Source organism: Xenopus laevis, chromosome 3L, assembly GCF_017654675.1.
Source record: "Xenopus laevis strain J_2021 chromosome 3L, Xenopus_laevis_v10.1, whole genome shotgun sequence".
NCBI classification, from domain to species: Eukaryota; Metazoa; Chordata; class Amphibia; order Anura; family Pipidae; genus Xenopus; species Xenopus laevis.
In genome coordinates this window covers 146884830-146908807 of record NC_054375.1, presented here as the reverse complement: position 1 = coordinate 146908807, position 23978 = coordinate 146884830, and the positions used below count along the sequence as shown (strand labels likewise).

The following is a 23978-nucleotide window of genomic DNA, read 5'->3' as shown; positions in this document are numbered from 1 at the left end:
CCCCTCTGCTTGTGCCTAAATGAAGCCCCTGTGTCTGACTCTGCTGCCCCCTTACATCTCTCCTTCTGCTCTCTATGGGGGTTTCCCAGCCGCAGCATCATTGTCACTCACATACCTGTGTTATTTAGTTTGTTACTGGAATTTCCCCAGAATTTGTCTACTGGGGAATCACACACTGTGACCGACCCTCCAGCCTAATGCTTTATAGACTCTCTTTAGCATCTATATAGGGCTGCTGTAGGGTCAGTCCACACAAACAGATTCGGGGGGAGATTAGTTGCCCCAGCAACAACTGCCTTCCCCCTGCCCTCCGCCGGCTAAAATGAAAATCGCCTGCGGCAATGCACACGCGGCTCTTCGTTTTTCAAAGTCGCCCAAAGTTTCCTCGTGAGGCAACCCCTGTCCTCTCCAGTGTGACAGATTTACAGGCTTTACTTTCACTTCCACTGCTTGCTTAATGAGTTCCGGGAAAACAAGAGCTACTCATTGTTCAGTTCCTGTAACCTCCTCGTGGGACAGAAACCTTCCTAAGCAATGCATGCAGCTCCCGGGATATTCCTAAGCAATGCATGCAGCTCCCGGGATATTCCTAAGCAATGCATGCAGCTCCCGGGATATTCCTAAGCAATGCATGCAGCTCCCGGGATATTCCTAAGCAATGCATGCAGCTCCCGGGATATTCCTAAGCAATGCATGCAGCTCCCGGGATATTCCTAAGCAATGCATGCAGCTCCCGGGATATTCCGAAGCAATGCATGCAGCTCCTGTAATATTATTTGAAAGGGTCTATTAACAGAGGACATTACAGCCTCTGCTAGACTATATTTTATCTTTTCTTAGACAAAATGTACAGCATATGTTCACAGATGCATTCTGGGAGCTGTAGTTTAAGGATTTATGTATCTAACACTGGGGTCCTCTTGACCAAAAGCACTGAACACAATATACATACATATATATATATAAATATATATATACCTGTATATATATATACACCTTCTCTCACTTCCTTACGCTGTTTATCTATTACTTGAAAAAGAACCTGTATAGCCCCATCATGTTTCTCTACTATATGTTTGGCAACCGCTGATTTCAAGTCTTTCCTGTCTGTGGCTGATATATGTTCTAAGAATCTTGTACTCGCCATCCGTGTCGTCTTACCGACATATTGTGCACGACAAGCACAAGTGATCAAATCCACTATTCCCTTGGATGTACAGTTAAAGTACTGGCTGGTATTATAGGACAACTGAACTGGTAAAAATATTCGACGGTTTAACATAACTACAAGTTTTACACCTATTCCTCCCACATTTGTACATCCCCTTATATTTAAGCCGTGTTGATTCCGAAGTTTTAGTCTTAGAGGAAAAGAGGCTTTTGGAAATATGGGATGTTATATTCTTACCTCTCTTAAATGTAAATGAGGGTTTAGTGTCTATCACACTTCTAAGTGTAGGATCCTGGAGAAGTATCCCCTAGTGTCTACGTATGCTGTTCTTAATAAAGTGTGTATCTTTACTATAGGTGGTACAAAACCGCAACTTCTGGGGATTATTTCTAATATCCAATGTCCGTTTAGATTTACACTGTAATAGATCACTACGATTCAAAGACACTGCTCTATCATATGCATTTTTTACATCTTCAGTCCTATATCCCCTTTCGATGAACCGATCCCAAAGCCGCATGACTTGCTCCTGAAAAGCATCCCACGAGGAACAGACCCTACGTAACCGTATGAACTGTCCCACAGGGACGCCCCTCAGGCAGGAACTAGGATGTCCACTATTCGCATGCAACAATGTATTTCGAGTAATAGGTTTCCTATACAGATCTGTAACAAAGTTATTATCTTCAACCTTAAAGATCACATCTAAAAATGGTAGTTGTACGGGATCTGTTTCGTATGTAAACTGGATACCCCTAACTGCATGATTACAATATTCCACAAATGAAGCCAAGGAAGTCTCATCTCCGTCCCAGACACCTATGCAGTCATCGATAAATCTATAGAACCTAATTATTCTACGTTTGAAACAGTTATGCTCGCCAAAAATGTAAATCTTTTCCCACCAACCCATGACCAAATTGGCATAGGTTGGAGAAAACGAAGCCCCCATCGCTGCTCCTTTCTGTTGTAAATAGAAACGTTCATCAAACAGAAAATAATTAGAGTGTAATAAAAAATCTATACTCTGCATAATGAATTCATTTTGGGCCTTCGGAAGAACCTTACTCCAATTAAGCCAGAATTGAATAGAGTGCATTCCTATATCATGCTCAATGGACGAATATAGGGATGTCACATCTAGTGATGGGCGAATTTATTCGCCAGGCGCGAATTCGCGGCGAATTTGCGCGATTCGCGTCCAGCGAATAAATTCGCGAAACGCCCGCGAAAATTTGCCGAAAAAATTAGCCGTCAAATTCGGGCGCCGGCGTCAAAAACGAGACGCCGGCGAATTTGCGCGATTCGCGTCCAGCGAATAAATTCGCGAAACGCCCGTGAAAATTTGCCGAAAAAATTAGCCGTCAAAAAACGGGCACCGGCGTCAAAAACGAGACGCCGGCGCTTTTTCGCGAATTTTTCGCCGCGCAAATTCGCCCATCACTAGTCACATCCATTGAAAACCATCTGTAGTTTACGCCCCACTCTAAATCTAACATTTTATTTAAACACATAGTTGTGTCCCTTAAGTATGTTGGCAGTTTAATGACCAGGGGTAATAATAGTTGATCCACATATTTGGATAATCCCTCGGTCAAAGAACCTATGCTAGCCACAATGGGGCGACTTTTAACATCAAGCAGCGACTTATGCACTTTAGGCAGTGCGTGGAAAATTGGTATAATTGGATTTTTACAAAATAAGAAATCAAACTCTTTCTTAGTAATAATACCATCTCCCAGGGCTGACAGTTAGGGATGTCGCGGACTGTTCGCCCGCGAACTAATTCGCGCGAACATCGGCCGTTCGCGTCCGCCGAATGTTCGCGAACATCGCGCGACGTTCGCCAATTTGGGTTCGCCTTAGCTGGCGCTTATTTTTGACTTCTCACCCCAGACCAGCAGATACATGGCAGCCAATCAGGAAGCTCTCCCTCCTGGACCACCCCCACACCCCCTGGACCACTCCCCTTCCATATATAAACTGAAGCCCTGCAGCGTTTTTTCATTCTGCCTGTGTGTGCTTGGAAGAGCTAGTGTAGGGAGAGAGCTGTTAGTGATTTGAGGGACAGTTGATAGTAAGTTTGCTGGCTAGTAATCTACTTGATACTGCTCTGTATTGTAGGGACAGAACTCTGCAGGGATTTGAGGGACATTTTAGGTTAGGTAGCTTTGCTGGCTAGTAATCTACCTTCTACTGCAATGCTCTGTATGTAGCTGCTGTGGGCACTGATCTCTTCTGATCTCATCTGCTGACTGCTGTAATAACCCAATAGTCCTTGTAAGGACTGCTTTTATTTTCTTTTTTGTTTTTTTTACTTTGCTACTGTAAGACCCTAGTGCTATTAGTCTAGCTGTGTTGGGGAGTGGGACTGGTGTGCTGCTCCTCCTAGTAGTTCACCACTACCAGCACCAACCAGAGTCAAAATTGTTACAAAGTATCTTATTTGCACCTGTTAGCTGTTCTGAGCTCTCTGCCAAAAGCTAATTAAGTTAGAAACTGTTTTTTTCTGGCTGTTCAGTGCGGAGAAAAGAGGGACTGGTGTGCTGCTCCTCCTAGTAGTTCCCCACCACCAGCACCAACCAGAGTCAAAATTGTTACAAAGTATCTTATTTGCACCTGTTAGCTGTTCTGAGCTCTCTGCCAAAAGCCAATTAAGTTAGAAACTGGTTTTTTTCTGGCTGTTCAGTGCAGAGAAAAGAGGGATTTTCCAGTACAAAAGAGGGACAGGGGGTTGAGTGGTCAAAAGAGGGACAGTTGGGAGGTATGCAAGTGCCACCTAGCTGTGTAAGCTTTTTCACATTCTGTCTAAATAACAATAATAATTCCGTGTCCGTAAACATCACCTGAGTGATGTTTTTACAGCAGCAATAATATATTCCGTATCCACTACTGTATACGTTGCCCTTGCAGGCATTGTTTGCCCAGTCTTTAACCAAGTGCCACCTAGCTGTGTGAGCTTTTTCACATTCCGTGTCCAGAAACATCACCTGAGTGACGTAGTGTGAATTCTGCCCTTTACAGCACAAAACGCAGCGCTGTGTCAACAATGTATTTTTCAGATACATTTTTGCCCTTGATCCCCCTCTGGCATGCCACTGTCCAGGTCGTTGCACCCTTTAAACAACTTTAAAATCATTTTTCTGGCCAGAAATGTCTTTTCTGGCTTTTAAAATTCGCCTTCCCATTGAAGTCTATGGGGTTCGCGACGTTTGCGAACCGTTCGCATTTTTGGACGCACGTTCGCGAATATGTTCGCGAACATTTTTTCCGCCGTTCGCTACATCCCTACTGACAGTAAGAGATCTTTCAGCTTCAATTGTAAAAAGACAGTGGGGTCCGTATCCAGTACTTTATATGTATCTTGATCTGTTAGTTGTCTCAAAATCTCCTTTTCATAGACTTTAGCATCCAAAACCACCACAGCACCCCCTTTATCCGCACGTTTCACCACAATATTTTTATTATCACTCAATGTTTTTCTGTTCTCCAGGGCTGAGATTCATTACATTATTTTTACCCAGTTTAGTCCTATATTTCTTTTTATTTTTAATATCTAAATTCTCGAGATCCTGTTGCACTAATCTATAGAAAAGATCAATTTGATGACTTTTAGATTGAACCGGGTAATAATCTGAGCATTACAAGAGGGTGGTTGTGAGCGTTCTCGTAGATTTGTGTGGGTGACAGATAATTCAATCCCACCGGGATCTATATTCTCATGTAACAACTCCTCCAGTGTCTGTAACCCACATAAATCTTGAAAATCAAATTTAGATGAACAAATTACATCAACCGATGAAACCAACCTATCTTCCACTTCTGAGGTATCTGACTCTACTATCCCAGTAGAGACATCAGAAACGATTAGAGTTATTTAATATATTAGAACCACATTCTACTGACCCCCTTAACGATGGATTTATGGCAAAGTGTCTTTTTAAAGTCAAATTTCTGACAAATTTATTCAAGTCCAAGATAGTTGAAAAAGAATTGCTGGCAATCCTAGGAACAAAATTCAAACCTCTGGCCAGTAGAGAGTGTTCGCTATCAGTTAGAACATGGGAAGATAGATTAATTACATTTCCAAGGGCTTGATCTGTATCTGGAGCATCGCTCCCCACTCGTTCTCCGTTATGTAAATCGGGTATCGTGCTCGATAAATTGGTTACCACCGAGGTTTCCTGTAGTAACCCTTCGGTTTCCCTGGACGGGGGCCTCCTATTTCTCCTCCTTCCGCCCGCCTTGTGCATTTCTTATGCTGCGAGTCCCAATGGGTTCTCTCGTCGTATTGTCTCGGTTCCGGTATTTGTCCGGTGCCCTCTCTTGGACTCTTTGGTCTTCCGTATCGTCTCCCGAAAATTCTGGTTCCGAGGTTAAAAAAAGAGGAAGATGAAACAGGTGAAGAACCTCTTTGATCAGGTGATCCCTCTGCCCGATCCACAAATTGGACTACTCTCTCTGGTTTTAAAATAGAAAGGGGAGTGGATATCCCATGACCCTTGCTGCCTGGATACTCAGGGTTGATAAACTTTTGGGGACGATATCCCCTTTTCTCAGACTTCCAAATATATACGGCATTATTATCATAGTCACGTTTATCCCGTTGAAATTTATCTCTTTTGAGGTTTTTAATCATGGATTCATAACGGTTAATTTGTTCTTTAATATGGATCCATTCCGTGGGTTCAGCAACCCCTCGATCAGGTGTATTAAATGCCACTTTGTTAAGATTAGTAATCTCATCTTTAACAATTTCCAGCTCGTCTTTCTCCAGGATCCTACACTTAGAAGTGTGATAGACACTAAACCCTCATTTACATTTAAGAGAGGTAAGAATATAACATCCCATATTTCCAAAAGCCTCTTTTCCTCTAAGACTAAAACTTCGGAATCAACACGGCTTAAATATAAGGGGATGTACAAATGTGGGAGGAATAGGTGTAAAACTTGTAGCTATGTTAAACCGTCGAATATTTTTACCAGTTCAGTTGTCCTATAATACCAGCCAGTACTTTAACTGTACATCCAAGGGAATAGTGGATTTGATCACTTGTGCTTGTCGTGCACAATATGTAGGTAAGACGACACGGATGGCGAGTACAAGATTCTTAGAACATATATCAGCCACAGACAGGAAAGACTTGAAATCAGCGGTTGCGAAACATATAATAGAGAAACATGATGGGGCTATACAGGTTCTTTTTCAAGTAATAGATAAACAGTGTATGGAAGTGAGAGGAGGTGATTTTGAATATAAATTAGGAAGATTGGAAGCCTCCTGGATATATCAATTAAAAACTATAGAGACTCATGGGGGCTTGAACAGGGACTGTGAGTTCTCCTGTTTCTGTGACTGAATAGATCAGCGCTGTCGGGGAGGGTAGTTTTCTTGTTTGATATTAGTGGCCGTGCACACACATTCATATATTATATATTATATTATATATACAAATTTAACAGGTTTAAAATATCATGATGTCTTTAAGAATAACTATATAAATAATATTATAATATTTCTATGTACTTTATTTTAGATGGAGACGTCGATCGAATATGTATATATATGAACTAACTCATTTTCTTAAATTGTCTTTACTATTTTCTAGATTAACTTATGTTTATGATTATATATTTATCCATCCATATAGTTGATATAATATTCCATTTGAATATGGTAAGAGATATATATATAGATCTAGCTCCAAAGATTCTGGTCTTACGTTAGTTTTTATATGGGTGGTAATGAGTTAATGGTTTTAATCAGGTGGGGGATGTCTTCATATAGAGAGATAGAAGAGGAGGGGCCCCGTGCTTCTGAAGAAGTGGCGTGAGGCCACGAAACGCGTTAAGCGTGGGGCTATGTTCACTTGTTTGCTCATCATGATTTTATGATTATTCTCAATAAATTTGGATTTTTTATATGACCCCAAATGCTGCCTGGTGCTCCATGATTTGGTTGCTCAGTGGATACAGTATTCAACGTGTTCTTCCGGAAACGCGTGCATGTGTCAGCACAGACGGCAAGGTCGGCCTACAGCGTGTTCGGGTGAGTGCTCTCTATTATCTATTTACTATTTTTATAGGTGAATGACATTTTGCCTCCCAAAAGCAACGGTACAGCAAGTAGGACAGAGCAGTGAATATTTTATGAGTCGAGCATTCATCTGTCTATAGCAACCCCCACCCAAAAGAGACATGCAACATGGTCATTAATTATAGGAGCAGTGATGTTTGTATGAGGGTTACTTCTACATTCAAACTCATGTTCCATCAAGGTGCTCATACTAATAATTCTAACTCTGTCACACCCAAAAGGTAAATCATGATAGTAGGCTAGTAGGTGCTGAGCCGATGACCAGCAGATCACAAACAGGTTCATTAGAGGACTCTACTTCTGAAATATATCCATTATTCACATTAAAAAATAGCTTGGGGGTATGGGAGGCTTTAGAGGAGACATACTGTGGGAAAAACAGCAATGTGCTATTATTTATACACTTTTGAATATAGAAGGAAACAGCTGAAAATATTTGTGTTTTAGGCTGATATATTGAAAATTTCTGCAAAAAGCCTGCAAGTCCCGCCCATCTGTTCAACTTCCTGCTGCCTCCTTTCCCAGGCTGTGCAGGGGATCCGCGGTAGTGATGTGCGGGTTGGGTAAAACCAGACCCACCCTCCCACAACCCACACCCACCGTATCCGAGTTCCGGGTTCCTTTTATAGACCTGCGCTGCCCCGCCAATGACGTCACAAAAGGGGTGGAGTGAGCAGGCATGCGGCTATAAAGCCGGAAGTCAGAAGCCGGCATTTGAAAGTGGCGGGCAGGGAGAACAGGAGAAGAGCTCAACCCGCACCCGCCTGCCACTCACGAAGAGGAGTGTGAGGTTGGCCCGAATCCGCCCGACCCGCAGGTAAAGCCACGGGTACTGCGGTTATAGGGCCCACACGTCACTAATCCACGGGTACTCAGCACACTGCACTGTAGGATTTGTAGAATAGGAAACAATCAGCAGCTAGCAGGACCTGATAGGGAACTGAAGCCTGTTTTTGCTTGTATGATTGCAGGGCTGTGATTGGCTGTCCCCGAATACTGTGCTTCTGGCAGGAGCAATTAGGACACGCCCACTCCTCATTTGAAGCACGAACAGGTACCAGAGCAGATCTATAGAGAGCTCCAATAAAGGGAACATTCTTGAAGATAATATTAGTTTTTAGCCTGCCGTTAAACCAGCACTACATATTATTCATCATAGCTTACAATATTAAGGGGTTTTGACTTATCCTATATGTATTACAGTATATCTGCACTGACATTCAAAACAGGACCTGCTATTCCCACTAGACTGACGTCCAAGCAGACCCCACGGGCCAAGTCTATTCCATTTTACAGAAGCCTGTCTGGCATTAGCCAGAATATGTAAATTGCCAGCCCAGGCCTGTACAACAATATGTTTCTTGCAGTGTAATAGAATTTCTGGTGGCAGTTTAACAGCATACCAACAATACATTGGAGTTGGCAGACCGTGGCCTGATGTTTCTACTAAAAATAATCCCCACATTTATAGTTGAGGTCTGGCCACCTAAAGCTAAAATAGAAAGTAGGGGTGTAACAAGAGTGAGCCGAAACCCCCCCCTACCCCGCGCCAGAAAATTTTCCGGAGGCGCTCTTGCTCAATTTAAAGAAGAAACCTGCAGGGAGGGGGACGTTCACACTATAGAGGAAACAAACCCTGCAGTCTGGGCCCCCCTTTTCCCCAGGCCCCGCCAACAGGGCCTGCATCCTCTTATAGTCACGCAGGTGATTAAAGAGTAGACAATTGCCAAATGACAGCCATGGGATTTATAATCGTAGCAAATGAGGAAAGAATCCAACTGCAGGGAAGTGAATATAAAAAAGCAGGATTTGGGAAAAAGTATTTTCAGTAATTGGCAGTATTCAGAGGCTTCCTGAGACTGCTCCGTAGAAACCTGGCAGTTTATTAGCTGGGCGTCAAAAGGAAGCAGTCCATATACTCTTTATAAAACTGACATTTAAAAACTGCTGTGTTTCCTTTGCCTTGCTGTTGAAATGGATCTTTGCTGTTGGACTGGAAGGTAGGAGCCAGCAGGATAACTGGACCTTGCCCCCCGCATGCCAGTTTAAAATTTACAAATCCCACCAATCTCCATATCCATGAAAGGCACTTGACATTGACACAATGTCCTCTGGTCCAATACCTCAGAGTTATGGACACTTTCTTAGCTTTCTTATCTCACTCACTGTGCTATTTAGGGCAAAGACGCACATGGAGATTCGAGAAGATTTATTCGCCCAGTGACAAATCGGAGAAATTCGTTTTCCGAAGTCACCTGAATTTGCCTCACGAGGAACCTTTGGGCGACTTCGGAAAACAAATGGCTCCGAGTGCTATCCCGCCGGCGATTTATATTCGAGGCGACGGAAAGGAAGTTCGGGGAGATTAGTCGCCCGAAGAAAAGGCAAACTGGAAATTCGTTCTAGCAATTGTGCTCTCTGCGCTAGCCTCCTGGACCCCTCCAGTGACGTTGTGGACCTCCCTCGACCCCCTTTAGCACATAAAAGTGAATGTGCGAGGAAGGGGCGGCAGCAGCAGTAAGTTGCCTCAGGCAGCAGAGGGGCCAGAATTTCCCCTGGGTACAGTTTCGGACTGGGCTGGCGGACACTGGGAAAAAAACAGGTGGGCCCACGGCAGATCCGCTCCCCTACTCTTCTTCCTGCCGCGAGCAGCCATTCGTGGGGGGGGGGCCTAAGGCAGCAGCCCTGGGCCCCAAATCCAAACCTGCCTAGGGAATCAGAAAGGATCTCTGACTAGAGTTGTCACCCATCCAGATTTGACCCAGGTTACAAAGGGCTGCTGAATCAAGACAGTCTGTCCGGTTTTCCAAATAAGGAGAACCGGACAGGATCTCCCTTGATTGACAGTCAGCTAATCGCTGATCACCATGCCATAGGCCCGTCCTGGTGGAATCTCTTACTCTGCCCACGTCATCATGGCCCACCCCCTGTCCAGATCTTGGGCCATGGAAAGGTGGCAACCCTATCTCTGACTAAGCAATTTATTATAAAGTAAAGCAAGGCAGCAGGGTCAGACTGGCTTATTAGAGTACAAGAGGTCCTCAAGGTAATTCTCAGTCTTGGAGAATACTCATCCTGGGCCCTTATAAAAATACATGTCATATGGCATTGTCTATATCTAATTGCTGTGAGAGTGGGCCCAGGGTGTTGGGTTTTTGGGGGGCATTAGTCCGACATTGCAGGACAGAACTACTTCTATACCCTAGAATGGAAGGAGATAGGCAAAGTGATTGCCCATCCCTATTCAATAACAAAAGTGAGCCAAGCTCCCCCCAGACAAACTTTCCAGCTGTGTTGGGCCCATAAACAATGGATTCACAAGGAAGCACCGCGTGTCAGGAAACTCTTACTGGTGTAGTTCTGTACCGTGTAAACTGCTGAAAATCTCCTGTCAAACACAGGAACAGATAAAGAATCCATTTATCATAAAACACTTTGGGGCGTCGTGTAATGAAAGCGGGTAATAAAATTAAATTAAAATAAGAGTAGAAAATCCCATTTCTCAATGTTCGGCAGAAAGCTTCTTACTCTGCACATTTCAGTTGCATACGCTGCATTTTACTGACAAATATTGTAAAAAAACATTGGACTAGAAAATTAAAAATGTCACCAAATTCCACATTCCAGGAAAATGTTCTTTGTAAGCAAAACAGAGCAGGGCAAAAACACAATATTTTGTAAATCTTATTTAGACAGGATAAGTCACAGTTTTAGTTATAACCATCCAACAACTTGCTCTGCTCTCATTTCATTTATTAACATAATTTCTAGAGGTAACTTTGCCTTCATCATTTTCCAAAACAGAATAGCTGGAATACTTAGGTTTAATGATTGCCCCCCTTCCGTCTCTCCTGACGCTGGCTTCTCTCTTTGAGTTACTGACGTCCAATCACATATAGATTTTCATTATGGAGATAAAACAGACTGAAGCCCCCGGGGTGAGTGTGTCTTATTCAGCGGATTCTTAAAGGGGTCATTCACCTTTAAATTAACTTTTAGTATGATGTAGAGAGGGATATTCTGAGACAATTTGCAATTGGTTTTCATTTTTTTATTATTTGTGGCTTTTAAGTTATTTAGCTTTTTATTCAGCCGCTGTCCAGTTTGCAATTTCCAAATTAACCCTAGCAACCAGGCATTGATTTTAGACTGGAAAATTAATATGAGAGGGTCTGAATAGAAAGAGGAGTAATAAAAAGTAGCAATAACAATACATTTGTTGCCTTACAGAGGATTTTTCTTTAAGATAGGGTCAGTGACCCCCGTTTTGAAAGCTGGAAAAGAAGGCAAATAATGAAAAAAAAATATGAAAAATAAATAATGAAGACCAATTAAAAATTGGAATAGAATTGGCCATTCTATAGCATGTTAAAAGTTAGCTTAAAGGTGAACTACCCCTTTAAGAAAAGAGAATAGAATCAAGGTTGCTCTTCTTTTGTGTAAGCTGTATACATGATATCACTGCCTACCTCCCAGAGTAAGGTCACTACAGGACTGGTGCCGAAAAGGCTGAAGCACAACTCACAGTAAAATTCATTTAGAAACCAAACGTAGCGTTCCTTGACTCTACTCTACTAGTAGATATCTAGACAATGGGTCATAGCTCACCTTCTAATGTTAATTTTCCATTAACAGGCATCCCATGCCTTCCAGTGGGAGTACTTTGCAGCTATTAATTTTTAGTGGGCTAATTATTTGTTATTCCACAGGTTATGGAGAACCTGAGAAGATTGGGGAAGCAGGGCTGGAACTAGGGTTATGTTGAAAAGTGCAGTTGCAGATGAGGTTGCAGTTTCCATGGCTACAAGGTAAAGTGAGGTAGCAGGTGAGTGACCACAAGAGCAGACGCTCAAGAGAGTGGGGGCGGGGCGGAATTAGTTTGGCGGTCTAGTAGTCATTGGGTCAGTAGGATTGTTTAGGGTTTCAGTACTACTTGGCCTGGTTCCACGGGCAAGAATTTAGTAAAGTCATATGTGGAAATTTAACAATGAAGTGAAACGCTCCTAATATGGCCATAAAATGAAGTGCTGTTTGCAAGATACACACTGACATCACTGCTACTAGAATCCATTACCCACTGCTTTAAATTAGCCTTCATTAGAAACAATTGGTTTACAAATGAAAGAAGGAAACCGAGCCACATAATACTGATGGTGTGTAAAGCAATTGAATTACAACAAGCCATCGAGACCTGAGTGTGCAAAACCGGGTACATGGTGCACTTGTCAAATTCAGGCCTAAAGTAGAGGCGTAAGTTTGAAAAAGATGCAAAAAGTGAAATTGTGCCATCACTTATAACAGATTTTTATACCATTTTTCACACCAGGAACACTTGGATGTCTTAATTCATCCGATCTTCAGCCGTAATTCATCCAGACTTTGAGGTGGTGTAAAATTATTACCATCATTATTGGCAGGGTCAGACTGGGCCATCAGGACACCGGGGAAAAAACGTGGGCCCTGCCAAGCCGGACCTGCTACTCGATTTCCCTCTGTCGTCGCACCCCCACTGTCGCTTCCCTGCTGTTCTCCCCTGATTGTGCTACAAGTAAGTTAAGGTGTGCATTGGAGGAAGGGGCTGGTTTATATACTAGAAATACAGATTGGAGGTTTGATTTTGGCTGGTTGGATGTGTACAATTTAGGAACTTTGGAGTGAGTATACTTTGTGCAAATAACCATTTCCAACATTATTATATTATAATCTACGCTATTGGCGCCATCCATTTTGCTTTCTGTTTTATAGAGATATTTTAGTATCTGGCGACCCTTGTACCCTAAAGGGGCTGAGCTGAAATCCAGTCTATTAACTTATGTAGAGATGAGGACCAACGCTGGAAGGTTTAAACATTAAAGGGGTTGTTCACCTTCCAACCATTTTTTTCAGTTCAGTTGGTTTCAAATTCAAAACCTCAAATTTATGTGGTTGGGCTTTTTGGGGCAAAAACTTAAAATTTTCATGAAAAAAACCTCAAATTTTTAGAGATTTATTCTACCCGATGCTGCAAAAAGCCCAAATCTGAAAATCCGCCATCTCAGACCTGTTAAGGTTCTGTATAAGTTAGGAATGCACCGAATCCACTATTATAGATTTGGCCGAACCCCCGAATCCTTTACAAGAGATTCGGCTGAATATCGAACTGAATCCGAATCCTAATTTGCATAGGAGTGGGAAAGGGAAAACATTTTTACTTCCTTGTTTTGTGAAAAAAAGTCACGCGATCCTGGCCGAATCCCAAACCGAATCCTGGATTTGGTGCATCCCTAGAATAAGTCAATGGAAGAGGCATCTATCTCAATTTTGACTTTTTGTAGTTTGAGTTTGAAAATCAGACCTTTTCTGGCTTTTTGGGTAAAAACTCGAAAAAAATCAAGCAATTCTGGGGGAAAAAAACGAAAAATTCAAGCGATTCGGGGTTTTGAGTCATTTTATTGAGTTTTTCCGCCATCAGATGGGAATTTGGCCGTGTTTTTTTTTAATAAAATATGAGATAAATTCGGATTTTATCAAATCACCCCCTAATCTTCCCACTTGACCTGCAATGTTATTTCTCATTGGAGGGTCGTCCACATTGCCCAGGAAAAGGGGAGGCGGAGGAAAGAAAGGCGGGAGTGAATTTAGGATCTGATAAGGATTCCTTGAAAACATTGCTACTGAAACTGAGATATTTGTGGATCATTAATATGGGCCTCTGAGCTGTCGCCTGGGACTCGTAACGTTTCTCGCTGCCATGGAAATACCAGGAAACAAACACAAACTCACAGGTCCTATTCTTTTCTTGCTGGTGACCTACACATACAAACAGATGAAAGCAATTTGAGGGTTAACTAAAGGATACAGGAAACGTTGCGTCATTATTCCTCTTGCATTTCTCATACTTTCATTATTACCTGGCAGTTTCTGGCCCTCGACTGAAGATATTTATAATATGTCCTAAAAACACACATGCAAATTGAAATGTTTTATACCCACAATTTTTCCACCCAGAATTCCAGTTCTATTTTAGTGACCGGCTAAGCAGCATGAGCAGATGGACCCCCTCCATTCTCTACCATATACATTTTATTCCTATAATAAAGTATTTCTCTGCTTCTGAGGCTGAGCGAGTCACTGTGTACTAATCTATTAGTATCTGACCTCCTAGCGTTGCTTATTTATTTACATAGCGATGCCAGGAATCGGCTTCACTAAGCAAACAAAGTGGAAAATATGGTTTAGGCTGGAATAAGGAAATAACACTTCATGTGCCAAAATCCTAGGAAATAGCTGTCTTTCAGAGAAGATTAAAGGCATGATGTATGGGAAATGGCCTCATTTATTCCTGTTTGTAAAATAAGGAGCATTTGCTTGTTCAGAGTGGATGATTTCCGGCTGTCTGTAGCTCAATCTGTAACAGAATTGAACTCCTCTTAGGGTGGTGGCAGACAAGACTACTGGGGGAGATTAGTCACCCATCAACAAATCTCCTCTTCTTTCCAAAGTCGCCCAAAGTTTCCTCGTGAGGCAAAACGCCATCCCACCAGCGATTTACATTATAGCCGTCGGGAAGGCATTTTGGGGAGATTAGTCGCCCGAAGAAGAGGCAATTTGTCGCTGGGCGACTAAACTCCCCCAGTAGCCTCGTCTGTTACCACCCTTAGTCTTCCAGTAGTAATTGGGTGGCTGACCTGTTAGGCTGGTTTGGGCCAAGAAAGTAAGCCCTAGATGGAGTTCAGACAGGTCAAACTTCAAGCAGGGTCCCTTCCCTTTGGTGATGGTGGAAGAGGGCTTTGGGCTGGTTGGATGCAGCATGGGCAGTGAGTTAGGTTAAGTCACAGGATAAAAAAATTCCAACCCATGGGAAATGTGTGAGTTCCCGTCATACACACGTTTAATGTGATTTGTGGTCATTTTAATAGACAACGTGAGTAAATGGGAAGACAGCATTCATTTCGAGGTATAAGTTATCTACTGTATATTTTTAAAACACAAGTGCAGTTGGCAATAGCAACCCATCTTGACTTGCTTTAATTTACTAACTTGTAGTAGACTGATCAAAGCTAAATGCTGGAGAATTGATATGAAGAGTTTCACAATACTAGGCAACACTTAAAGGGATACTGTCATGGGAAAACATGTTTTTTTCCAAAACACATCAGTTAATAGTGCTGCCCCAGCAGAATTCTGCACTCTTCTCAAAAGAGCAAACAGATTTTTTTATATTCAATTTTGAAATCTGACATGGTGCTAGACATTTTGTCAGTTTCCCAGCCGCCCCCAGTCATGTGACTTGTACCTGCACTTTAGGATGGAACTGCTTTCTGGCAGACTGTTATTTCTCCTACTTAATGTAATGAATGAGTCTCAGTGGGACTTGGCTTTTACTATTAAGTGCTTCTTCCAGGTAGCTGTTATCTTGTGTTAGGGAGCTGCTATCTCGTTACCTTCCTATTGTTCTGTTGTTAGGCTGCTGGGGGGAGGGGTGATATCACTCCAACTTGCAGTACAGCAGTAAAGAGTGACTGAAGTTTATCAGAGCACAAGTCACATGACTGGGGGCTGCTGGGAAATTGACAATATGTCTAGCCCCATGTCAGATTTCAAAATTAAATATATAAAAATCTGTTTGCTCTTTTGAAAAATGGATTTCAGTGCAGAATTCTGCTGGAGCAGCACTATTAACTGATGCGTTTTGGAAAAAAACTTGTTTTCCCATGACAGTATCCCTTTAAGGTAAGGTAAGGTGAGGAGTGTATCGGATAGATAAGAAAAGTTGTTGCAAGATAGTAAGAGAACAATGGAATCTTAAAGGGATTCTGTCATGATTTTTATTTCTAAATGACGCTGTTTACACTGCAAATAATTCACTCTACAATATTAAATGTTATTCCTGAACCAGCAAGTGTATTTTAGTTGTAATATTGGTGTGTAGGCTCCATCTCAGGTCATTGTGCCTGATCTTGTGCTTTCAGAAAGAGCCAGTGCTGCACTATGGAACTGCTTGCAGACAGTGGTGGAACTACCAGGTGAGCAGGGGGTGCGAGTGGGCCAGGCCCCCCGGCAGCCTGTGCGCCACTGATAATGCGGGCAGTACGGAGGGGGGCGGGGCCCGGCTGCGCGTCACGCACCAGGGCCCGCCCCCTCTAGTTACGCTACTGCTTACAGATATTGATTCTCCTACTCAATGGAACTAGAAGAGTTGCAGTGGGACTATTGAGTGCTATTTGGTGGCCAGGGTGCCCCATAAAAGTTTTTTTTTTTAAAAAAGCATTGGTGGCCAGTGGAATTTACCTTTAAATGTTTTCTTCATTCTCCTCATCTTCAGCTCCATTCGGCAACGTCCACTCCTTTTAGCGGCTTCTCCTCTTCTTTGGCGGTTTTGGCTCCATTCAGCAGCTTCTGGCTCCATTTGGCAGCTTTTGGCTTCTTGCAGCTGTGTGTGGCTTCCTGCAGTGGCATTTGGTTCCTTGCGGCAACTTTTTTGGTTTTTGGCTTCTCTCAGTGCTGGTTCAGCTAATCCAGTAGTGCAGCATGGCCTGCCCCCAACCCTTAAGGCATAAAACATCTCTTAATTCTCCTTTTCCCTATTCAGTGGAGCCTACAGTTATTCTACCTCTTTGTTTTTGGCTATGGAACATGATGGAGACCATGCAAGAATCAAAACAAACACAGAATGAACATTCAGACTTTACACTGGTGGTGCAGAATTGTACTGGCAAACACGCTTATGTTTGGAATCTTCTGTAAGAAACAAGCTTTAAGGAACATACATTTATTTCCATTAGATCAGTGTCACAGTCTGAAAAGCTTTGGGTCCTATTGTGTCTCTAGTGCAAGATGAAGGGTCCACTAACATCTGCTCTAAACCTGTGAACATTCCAAATGCGTGGTGGCAAAAATGTGACACAAGTACTCAACTAACATACATAGTTACTGCAACTGTTGGCCATTAAATTCCCATTTAGCTGCTGAGAATGACTGGTTCACAGAAGAACTAGATGCTCATGAGGGCTGATGTGAGGTTGAGGTTGCAAACATTGCTTGTTTTGCTTGTTACAAAAAGTCCTGCAGATCAAAAGGACTTGAACTGAACAAAATGTCCAGAACCTTGAGCAGTTATAATGATCTCATCAAGAAGGTTTCCTTCCTCGTTCTTACAGGCCATTTGGTTTTTTGCTTCTGTTCTACTCACCTAATGGATAATACACAAATAACAATTACATTGGCTGAGTCATTGGGCATTCAAGAACTGTCCCAAATTAACCGGAGGTCAAGCTTGGCCTTCCAGTTCCCATTGTAGATAAACCAGCGTGCAGGAAAGAACTCACAGTTTCTCCAATAAGGTGTTACATGCCAACTGCTTATTATTTAAGCTTGATGGTTTTTTGCAACCTCTAATCCTATTAGAGATCTGGAGTTTCCCAGCATTACAAAGTTTATTACTTTGAGGAGGGGATATGCAGCATTTTTACATTGGGCTGACTTCTTTTTAATCATAATTATATTCAGGATATTGTGGTGGAAACATTAATAGTTTGGAAAGTATTCCTGTAAATATGAATATGATGTGGCATGAGGTGGGGCAGAGGGTTGGCAGGCTGAAACTGAAGTGAATATTTAGTGAGACTTTTTCAAGCAGAAAAGCAATATATTATTATATTAATATATTCTGAAAAGAAACATATTCCACTAATGAGTGATTACTAGTGTAGGGGACAGAGGTCTCCAAACCTGAAGCTGAGAAAGATTTCTTTTGCCAGAAAAACCTTCTATTTGTCACTATTTAGGTGGACAGTATTTATTAACTGATATAAGGATGGGGTTAATGGGTAGATTGGGAGGCATGGCTGGCTATGGCAGATTAGAAGATTGTCTTAAAAATTATTTTATTTTCTAGTGAGGAACATTGGGTAACAGAATCAAAATACAAATGATAAACCATTTTATTGTGTAGCAACAGATTTGTCTATTTAGGGAGCCTCTTATTGAACTGAAACTGCTATGCCTCTGCCAGGGAATGTTAGTGATCAACACCACCCCCACCTTCTCTAAGATGATATGGTCCATGTTTAAAGCAGTTATCTCAGGAGCATTACATTCATTATCTGACTTTGCAATGATGGGAAATCTCTCCTATTCATCTTCCAGTCTGTCATTCCAACCACTGCCTCGATGCCAGGGTAAGTGGGACCCTAGTAACAGCATCACATATGAAATGCCAGATTGTCAAGCTACGGAACACAGCCATGAATAAAAGAAAAGAGATGGGTGACCGAGTACAACTGAAAAGCATAATAATTCGTCCCGAATAATAGAAATAAAGAAAATATGAAAACGTAAAGTTAAAGGAAGGACAGAGCACATTTTATACACGTTCCTTTATGGCCACGATTCCATACTTTTAGTATGTTGTAGACAGACCTATTTAAAGTAACTTTTCAAACGGTCTTGTTTTACTTTACTTTTTGATTATTCTCATTCTGCATCTTTGTTGAAGCTCTTGTCTCTGACCCCAACAACCAAATAAAAAAAAAAAAAATTGGCTGTGAGACTTATATTTTATTGTCTTTTTTTAGTTGATTCTGTTCAGGTCCTCTAATTTTCGTCTTCCAATCAGATGTCAAGACTACATGGTCGTTGATAGGGAAATTAAGCCTTAGCAGCTATATAAGCAGCAACACGACTTAGTATACTGTTGTTTACAACATGCAAGTACATTCTAAGGATATATACTGGTATGAATTTGGCATCATGCATATAATATAACCACTCCCAAGCTGGAACTGATGTATCTCAGGAGAGTAGAATGAAACAATTATAATCTCCACATCGAGCTTCCCCTATATCTTCTTTATAGCAACAGGAAAACAGGACTTGGCCTATTTGTGCCAGAAAGTCTGTGAAATCATCGGACTGTTGCTCTTTCTAAGTGGACCATCTCTTGGGAATCTTGATGCTCTTTCCTTCTGTTTCATCAGTCGTGTAGTTTCGAGAATAAACTGTTGAGTGCGTGTCATGTTTTTGGAATGGAGTAATATTTGCACAGGAAAGAAAAGTCATTACTTCATGCTGCTGGGCAGGTGCTGATAAGCTCAATCAGAAACTGACAGTGAATTATACCTAAATGGCAGTTACACAGATTACTGGAGAAAATGATCAGATCAGCCCGATATCGCCCACCTCAATGTGGGCATATCGGGGAGAGATCTGCTCCTTTGGTGACATTGCCAAATGAGCGATTGTCTATGTGTATGGCCACCTTAACTTGCTGTACTGGACTGGGGGCTATGGGAACAAAGAACTTGGATCTTTAATTATGCAATTGTTGAGAGATATGGGTGGTCAGTAGTGATGTGAGGGTTGACCCAAAACCAGCAGTGACTGAAGGGGTTGAAATTTGGCCAGCCATTGTGGGTTAGGGGTGTGGGTCAGACTGGAGAAGTACATGTTTCTATTCCTCTGGAAGATTCACTATCTTGGAACCAGAGGAGCACATAGTAATAGTGTTCAGAGCGAGAAAATGTGGGTACAGGTTGGGTGCAGGTCTTACAATGGCAACATTTTGAGGATTAGGGTTGGGTGCTGGTTGAGTTTTTCCTGACCCACACATCACTAGAGGTCAGATGTCTAAGGGAAAGTAGATCCTGGATAGTAGGAATATCTCAAAATATGCACTGGAACCCACATGCCTCTAGTTACAATAATCGTCAGTGGGAAGGCATTTAAAGGAGATTACTTTACCTCTGCCACCACCCTAAAGGATAAGTAAACCTTAAAAATAAGGGAATGTAAAAATTCATTCATGTTAATAGTACACAAATCCTTTAAAATCTTGGAATTAAAAAAAATAAATAAATAATGAATGTACATTGCAAAAGTTCTTATAATAGCACCCTCATCAATTTTGCATTCACTTATTTTTAAGGTTTACTTATCCTTTAGGGCGGTGTAACATGTGAATATTCAAGGAGAGTAGTAACCCAGCAACTAATCTCCCCGAAATGGCAAGAATGCGAATTGCTGCAGGATGGCATACAGATCGCTTCGGTTTTCCAAAGTCGTCTTGAAATTTCCTCGTGAGGCATCTTCAGAAAACGAAGCGATACAAATGCCATCCCACCGGCGATTCGGATTCTTGCCAGCGGGAAGGCATTTTGGGGAGATTAGATGCCCGTAGGAGAGGAAATTTGTTGCTGGGAGACTAATCTCCCCGTCTGCCACCACCCTTAAAAGTGCTAAAACTATAAATTCCTATTTGGTATCCGCACACAGGGCAGCACCAGTGCCTCTGGAGATAAGAGCTAAGTGGTGTTTTTCTTATAAATTAGAACAGGGCTGTCCAACTGGCACCCCCCCCTTGTGTGGCTCCCCACCTACCTGCTGTGTCTGCTTACCATGTGTAAATTTTAAATGGTTTCACTACAGAGATTAACTGGCCTCAAATTCACACCTGTGATCCCCCTGTATTGTTCACACTTGTGACACCTCTATTGTTCACACCCCTAAAGCCTGTACTGTTCTACCTGAGACCCAGACTGAAACTGCCCACATTGTTCACCTGTTCACACTTTATACAAAATGCTAATAGGGCACCAGCACTGTGTCACTGTATGTAGTACATATTAGACTGGTCCTGATAGGGTTCCCTGTCTCTTGCTCTGCTCTATGCACTTAAATAATTATCCAAAGCATTCTTATAAGTAAAAAGATAAAGTTTATTACATCAAAGTATAAAAAAAACATTAGAAAATCCCCTTGTAGCGCCTAACACGTTTCATGCTTACCTAGCACTTAGTCATAGGCAAAAACATTGATGTTTACTGGTCTCTACTTCCAAGTTGATTCATATAGTTTAGGATTTGTGATCTTGCTCTGTTCTGCCTGCCCTATGCTCCCTGTGTGTGCCATACTCTGCCTGTGTGTGTGTGACATACTCTGCCTGTGTGTGAAATACTCTGCCTGAGTGACATACTCTGCCTGTTTGTACTCTGCTCTGCCTGTGGAACATAAGCCTGGTATTTGTTCTGGGCTTTGTTAGCATTTGAATGTAAATTATTTATTTATAGGGGCCCCTAAGGTGTTTAATCATGTGCTGTGCGTGCTGTGTTTTCCAAGAGGAGGAGGCATATGGATTTAAGGTTATGTCTTAATATGACTTTTTTTCACATATGAGTGATAAGTGATATCCCTGCAGTGAGCACCAACCATTTGGTTTCTTGGTCTGTTACCACCACTAATGTGGACATGATCTTGTGGTAACATGGGTGTGGTTTAAAGTGGACATGGTTTAAAAACAGGGAGTGGTCAACACTGGCTTCCATTATCAGCCCTCTACTATGTAAGCTGGAAACATTTTGGCCCTCGGTACCACAAAAGTTGGACAGCACTGAATTAGAACATTATCAGTTTGGGGAAGCTGTTGGCATTATTTACATTCCATTACGTTCCACTTATAGGTCCCACTGGCTACACCCTTAGAATAAAGAGCAAAGATCTCTACCCTTCCCATGATGACAGCATTGCCTGGGTACAGGATTTAGAAGCACAGCATTCACAAGGGGCTATCCAGTTGCCCCCTTTTCTCCAACACTTCATCAGGCCAAGATCAGGGTGGGGGGAGGTCAGGGAGTAGTGTACAGACTCAGGCAGCTGTGAGGAGCAGACCTGAGGCTGATGGGGCCCTCCAGGTTTTTTCCCAGTGTTCCACCAACCCAGTCCGACCCTGGCCCTGCCTTTGGTAGGTGTTAAATATACGACTTGCATAGAGTGCTGCACCTTAATATTAAAAGAATTAAAATAGGGTTCCAGGTGCAGAACGCAGAAAGTCCCACTGGCACAAGAGCTCCGTGGATGGATCTTAAGGGTTGCAATTTATAACAGTATAGATAACTTAAAGTGGACTTGTCACCCAGACACAAAAATCTGTATACTAAAAGTCCTTTTCAAATGAAACATGAAGTCCAATTTCTATTTTTTATTAAAGCGTTCATAGCTGTTTTAAGCTCATTTAAAAATATAGGCTGTCAATCAAATATTGCCTGCCCCTCCTCTATGCCTTGAGGCGGGGCAGACAATTACTTTCACTTTCCATTCAGCACTTACTAGAAATCACTGCTCTCCCCACATTCCCCCGTTCCCTTCACCGTTTAATTGTGTATCCAGGGCATGGGAATGGACATCAGGTCCCCCATTCTGGGATTCTGAGATGACGGAAAACTTACCTTAATAACAGTGTCCACAATATGGCTGCTGCCTGCTTGCTATAATTATGAATTCCAAGACTGAAGGATCCAAGATTCAAATAATTTATATTGTGTAATTAAAGTTCATTTTGCTTGACTAATGTGATAAAATAGGATTTTGAATAATTTTTTTGGGTGACGGGTCTCCTTTAACTTGTATTTTCTTGCTTGCTACTGTAAGAAGGGACCCTTTTTTAAAACAATCTACTGAATCTGCCAGTACTATGGCTTCAGGGCATGATTTTGCACCTTAATGAGTTGCTGGGAAAGTCCAGTGTCCAAATAAATGATTTGTTTCTGGCCATAGAACAAGGCAGGGGCTGCTGTTTGACCATTCAGCCCTGTTAGTTTTATACTGGACAAATGTGAAACACAGTAGATATTGTAACAAAGCCTTTCTTAACTAACTGTTTCCTTTTCAGGGTTAACTGCTGATCTGGGATTTGCAAGAACACGTGCTGGCTTTGTTTTTATCTCCCCAGGCTCTTTGTAACTGCCCACTCAGATTCTGCCAGGAAGCATTTAGAAATCTCAACACTTGGGGGAAGAACTAAAAAACATGGAACTTTGGAAACCAAAGAGATTGGGCCCAGGTTCCATATTGGGATATTAAAGCTGGAAAACAGCTGATTAAACTTAGAGGAATCTGTAGTCTCTTTTCTGTGATTAAGGGCCCTGATACAAATGGGGCACAGCACGACATGGCATAGGGTGACATAGGGTGCACTGATGCTTTTATATTTGTAACCTTTTTAGGACTTAGGATGGGGGGGGGTTGGATGGTTATATCAAAAGATATATGTCCAAGGCTTCTTTATAGTAAAAATAAATTATTTATTAATATTCACATTAAAAAGTTTTTGGTACTGACCCCACATGGCCCACCTTACGCATTTCGTACCCTCAGGCACTTATTCATAGGTGTCTCTGTCAGTAGCATATTGAACACAGAATTTAAACCCAGGTTATCCCACCCATTTTCTTTTAAAACCAATCAAAAATCACAGGGGATTAACCCTACTTCCTTTGTATCTTATCACATAGTTCCTATAATTTAAATAATTTATTTTTACTATAAAGGAGCCTTGGGACATATATCTTTTGATATAACTAATGCATTGTGACTGCCTTTGGAACTGGGGCATGTCCCTCTGGCTTGGTTAGAGATTCACAGAAATCAGCCATATGGACTCTCGATCATAAAAGAATTTGGGGTTTGGATGGTAATATGCTACTATGATCTCCCCTCTCTTTTCACCTAGTGCCATTGTTGCTCACTGTACCTGAGACTAAGGCATTAGTTTTCTCTATTTCTCACTGTTCAACTCTCTATTTCCCTAGAATCTTTTCTGCAGCCCTTGGGTGCTGTCAATATATCGTTAATAGGCTAGAGACCTAAGCAGGTCTAATGATCTCACATCCAACCTGGATCCACTCAGCAGATCCAATTTTTTCCTGCTTTGACCCGCTATCCAATCCACAGTAGCTT

At 42.0% G+C, this 23978-nt stretch overlaps 1 long non-coding RNA gene across 2 annotated transcripts; it reads left to right on the top strand.

The window, feature by feature from the left end:
- Positions 1–6826: 6826 nt before the first annotated feature.
- LOC121401629 lies at positions 6827–18750 on the top strand. Of its 2 annotated transcripts, none has more exons than XR_005966406.1 (3): positions 6827–7220; positions 12595–12816; positions 18396–18750. It is a non-coding gene; the product is annotated as an uncharacterized LOC121401629 (long non-coding RNA). The 2 variants fall into 2 exon arrangements; XR_005966405.1 differs by lacking the exon at positions 18396–18750 and adding an exon at positions 13829–14225.
- Positions 18751–23978: the final 5228 nt, after the last annotated feature.